At 41.2% G+C, this 5,287-nt stretch overlaps 1 long non-coding RNA gene across 1 annotated transcript; it reads right to left on the minus strand.

Annotated features, from left to right (window-relative positions):
• LOC310682017 lies at positions 1-4,822 on the minus strand. The gene is made up of 2 exons (XR_014513731.1): positions 3,268-4,822; positions 1-2,026 (listed from the first exon to the last, which is right to left on the minus strand). It is a non-coding gene; the product is annotated as an uncharacterized lncRNA (long non-coding RNA).
• Between the last annotated feature and the right edge of the window lie 465 nt (positions 4,823-5,287).

Consider the following 5,287-nt stretch of genomic DNA (forward strand, 5'->3'; position numbering starts at 1 on the left):
TCAAGGATAAAGAATGTTGTATTGATAAAGCCCGACGAGAGACAACAGAGTTGAAAATAGAAATTTCTGGATGCCTGCCTCATTGTAACTGACAGAATGGATAAGAGTGCTTTCAAACATACCACAGATACAGTGAAATAACAAAACTCTGCAGTCATCTGTAGGGTTTTTTTGTGTGCTTTTCTGCCTTGCATTTCACTTGTTCACAAAATGTTTCTTGGCACTCTGGGCCAGCTAAGCAGTTTTTGTGTTCACATCTGTCAATCACGCATCCACAAAGGAGGTTATAGTGAGCATGCAGGCGGGCTAGTAGGCCAAGACTGGCAACTGAATCCTGTTGTGCTGAATGATTGTAGTCATATTTCTTTAAATATGGAAAAGAATTCAACCCCATACAAAGAAAGATCATATAGTGCAGACTTTCTTTCTCAGAAGGCAGATCCTGCTTAACACACAGAGTACAAACTCTTCCACAATCAGTCTACAGGTAGAAACAAGGGGTCCCATCCTAAAAGTGTGCTGTTCAACTGATGGTTTGGTAAAATAATCCAAATGGAGGCAAGCCACACAGACAGACCGAAAACAATAAATAGTTGATAGTTAATCCAGTGCAGGGAAACATTCCTTTCCAGTCCTATAACAAAAGCTCTGCATGTAAAGCAAAATCCATCTATCAAACCTTCCTAGGAGACTATTTTCTAGACCCTCTAGGGCTTGTTGCTTGACTCCAACTCCCAACAGTCCCAGACCGGATCTAGACACATTAAAAAAAGTGATTCAGTTAAACATAAAGGGAAATCCTGTTGTCCGAAGACGGGACTCCACAGCACCATCTGGTGTCACAGAGTTATAACTCATATAAAGCACTTTTTCTTTACTAATGTAGTCGAGTCTCCAGTCAGTGATGATAACAGCCATAGTCCCACAATATTTGGATGTCCAAACATGAGCTGCCCCTGCTCTCAAATAAGTCCACCAATGTCAACATCTAACTGAGGCAGTCATTGGTGCCTTAGAAGAGGAGGAGGATTCAGGAGGAGGGTGTACTGGAGCAGGAAACCACCAAAACAGTCAAGGACTCAGCTATACAGCTGCAAATAAAACGTTTTGAATGTGTTGTAAAGTGCAATATACAATTATGACACTAGGCGGCGACTGTGAGCCATAGCAAATTCAAAACGGTTTTTATTTTCACACATTTTTAACATGTGTGTGGATTCCACCCCAGTCAAATTAACGCCACATCAATTGTCCACTGACAAAACATTCTCAGTTAAACATCCACATTCTCATCCTCACACGTTGTAATAGAAGCAGGATATAGGATAAAAACTCAGAACAATTTTTTAGTTGAGCCTCCTGTTCATACAATAGCAAAAATATAATAACCACATCTCAAAAACAGGAATTTTGTGTGTGAAATATTCAGGAACTTAAGTGTTATTATATTTTACAGATGGAGAAGTAGAGAACAGGAGAAAAACTGATCCGTATCTCAGGATGCACATCTCTAGGGCTAGTATTCAAAATCAGATCCTTAATACCTCTACCTAAATTGTTTTTGAAACCACTGAGGTTGTTTAGTACACCCACTGTTTAACAGCGATTATTCCAGGCTTTTACACTTTAAGGATGCCGTGACTCCTCCAGTTTTGAGACTGAAAGTAAATGCAGTTGTCTCCCAAAATTGGAATTTGGAATGAACTTGGAAACTTTAGTGAATTTGAAGGGGAAAGAATGGATTCTGGGATAGGCATTATGATTCACCCTCTACGCCCCTGAAACTTTTGTAGAAGATTTACACTCCTTGTGATGTACGATCTCAATTTGTAAATGACCTCATACTATTAGATTATTCTATCCACAGCTTTCTGGAACACAAATACAACTGTTTTACTCTGCTCTTTTTGGTTTTAAAAAAATGGGGTGCTGGTACTCCATACTGGTTAGTACTGTCACACAAAAACCCCTTTGTTTTCCTCATTCTGATATCTTTGTAGAGTGTAATAGCTTCTGTGATTGTTCCCTGCAGAAAGATGGACAAAATGTTCAGTGTAATGATTCTTTCAAGATTGATTAGAACTGCTACATCCTCTAAGATCCATGGTCTGAAAGTAAAAGAGAAAACCACAGACAAAATGACAATTTTCACATACAAGGAAGCAATCCTAGGCAAACCATGTATTCAAAAATTATGGAAAATAAGTATCCAAAATAGTTATTGAATAAATTAATAAACTATATTAAAATTAATAAACTATGTTACAGCAGAAATATGCTAATATTTATTTTATTTATTAGATTTATACACACATCATCCTCCAGAGGAGTCCAGGGCAGTGAATATATCAATACTAATACAGTCGTACCTTAGAAGCTGAATGGAATCCATTCTTGAAGTCCGCTCAACTTCCAAAACATTTGAAAAGCAAATCATGGCTTCTGATTGGCTGCAGGAAGCACCTTCAGCCAATCGGAATCTGCGGAAGCCCTGTCGGACGTTCGGCTTCCAAAAATAGTTTGCAAACCAGAACAATCACATTGGAATGAGAGTCAAAACATTCGGGAACTAAGCTGTTCGAAAACCAAGGTACGACTGTACAATGCAACCTTCTAAAGAAAAACGCAATTTACAACAAACTTCTAAAAAGCAGTTTAAAACTCCTACCATGTGAAGTCAAATAAACAATACATGCAGTAATTCTTCCAGTAATGTGATATGGAATGCATTTCCATGTGTTAGTCCTAGTGAGGCATCCAAATGGCTCAGCACATGACAAAGAGTTACTTGCCTCTCCTTTCCATATGTTACATTAAATAAAAAATGGAAGTATTCTGGCTGGGGCTGATGTGAGTTGTAGTCCAAAACGTCTGGAGGACAGTAGCTTGCTAAAGGCAAGAGAAGTAATGTGGAGAATTAATGAGAAATACATGTGTCGATTACTGCACATGGCAAGCATGCACATGGAGTTTTCATTCTGCATACATCAGGGCTACGGAACTTTTCTCAGCCTGAGGGCCACTTTCCCTCATGGACCATCTTCCAGGGGCCACTAGTGTGTAGGGGCAGGGGCAAAACTTGGGGAAGCAATTGTGTGGATTATGCCATGGAGAGCATCCCAAGGTCCACAGAGAGAGGCCTGCAAGGCCACATTTGCCCTTGGACATGAGTTTCCCCACCTCTGATTTGGACGCACTAGGGAAATATAACCAATCATAAGGACTTAAGAGACCCCATTAAACTGAAAATGCAACTCAGTAGATCACCTGCATGAAGATGTGCAAGCAGGCAATGTTACAGTGGAAAGATCCTCTGGCAAGAGTCAACAGGAAACTCAATCAGGCAAGACAGAACTGCTCCTGCTTTGGGAAGGAGACAGATTCTGGTACAATGGTTCAACTTGGTTTTGGTGGGGCCGTTCCTTCCCTATCAGTCTCAGGTTCATTGGTCCCTGATCATCCATATCAGGCTGAGATAGGAACCTGGTCCAGTTCCTCAGCCAGCTTCCAATTCAGTGTCCTGGCCACTACTGAACTCTGAGTCGTGAGACTATTATAGTTTCTCACACTTTTTTCCCTCCACAGGTATCATTCCAAAATACTCTCATTGGGGTAAACAACAGGACTATCCATCAGAACTGCAGGAAGGCTGTGCAAGCCTTTGTTGTTCTTACATGGCTTTTATTTTTACTTCCCCGGTGGTATCTGTCACTTCACTGCTAGCGCCACCCAATTTAACAAATAGTATATTTAGGGATTCCTGGAAAGTGTATAATCTCTCTTCTCATATGTCATTAGCTCAGCACATAACTTCTGGGCATTATGTGCACACAGTGCTTTTGATGAAGTCTCTCGCTGATTAAATACAGCATATCTTGGATGTCCATTTCACATTTCCACAGTGCACTTTCATATCTTCGCAGGAATGAAAAGCTACATGCGGGGAAAGCATTCAGCAAAGCCTGCAGCCTGAATGGACTTTCATAACCGCAGGATCACAGTAGGCCATTTTATCATCATTTCTGTGTGATGGCTCTAAAAGAAAAATACTAGATTCACATTCCCAAACTTTGATAGAAGCAAGCTGTTATCTCCGCTTTAAACACCTCCTTCAATACCTAGAGCCCCTCTGGTCTTTCTGCACGCCACCACTGATCCCATAATCTTCAAGTCACATGTGCACCCCCATGTCACTGCTCAGGATGGTGTCAGGAAGCAAAACAAAGGGGAAAGTGGCTGATAAAAGTGATCCTGCTGGGATGTAGCTGTTTATCAAACACACTTTCAATTTGTCTTACTTTGGCTGGCCAAATGTGCTTGGACTGGTGAATGCCAATTATGAAACTTGCTAGCATTAGGCGATATCAAGACATTCCTGATGACAGATGCCAACAGCTGATGCACCTGAACCAGCTTCAATCATAGACTGATGAGAGCTTTAGAAAGGGAAATCAGTACTTGCCTACATGTTGGGTTGTTTCAATTACATGTGAGACTGACAAGGCTACAATTTGTTTGTGACAATCCATTTGACAGCCACACATGTGCAGACCACCTGATGGCTCTTCAGCTAGCTGCAACTAACCAATTTTCAACAGGATGTGTGTTAGTCATTTCCCCTTGTATCGGGCCTGTACTGTTATATTGCTTCTAGAAAAATCAAACACACAGTGATGACTCCAAAGCTTCAGAAATAAACTTGCACAGTTTGAAGATTTTAGGTCTCTTCCCGTCAAGGCCTTCCAAAGTTTAAGCCTATCTTGTAAAGGTTTCTGCGGTTCTCCTGACCTTCCAGATGCACTCTTCCCCTCTCCCATCCAAACTAACCAGCATTGTCTGATCTCCACTGAACCGTTTGAGCTTCCACAGCAATGCCCTGAATGGGAAAAAAAATCAATGGAAGGTGGACCTTGACCTCATAGTAGGGTCATCAGTATCTATGGAAACTACCGGTACATTTCCTTTTGTTCTTTTTGCCTTGAATGTTGCTTTTCATGTGCATGATGTCTCAGGTGCAAGGATTCACCAGAAGCCAACATGCTGTCCTGCAGTGAGCCCTCCTTGCAGCAGGTAAGTTTTCACTTAGAATAGAATAGAATAGAATTTATTATTTATACCCCGCCCATCTGGCTGGGTTTCCCCAGCCACTCTGGGCAGCTTCCAACAGTGTATTAAAATACAGTGGTCTGTTAAACATTAAAAGCTTCCCTTAAGAGGGCTGCCTTCAGATGTCTTCTAAAAGTCTGGTAGTTGTTCTTCTCTTTGACATGTGGTGGGAGGGTGTTCC

Source organism: Podarcis tiliguerta (genome assembly GCF_965153285.1).
Source record: "Podarcis tiliguerta genome assembly, chromosome: 7".
Classification (NCBI taxonomy): domain Eukaryota; kingdom Metazoa; phylum Chordata; class Lepidosauria; order Squamata; family Lacertidae; genus Podarcis; species Podarcis tiliguerta.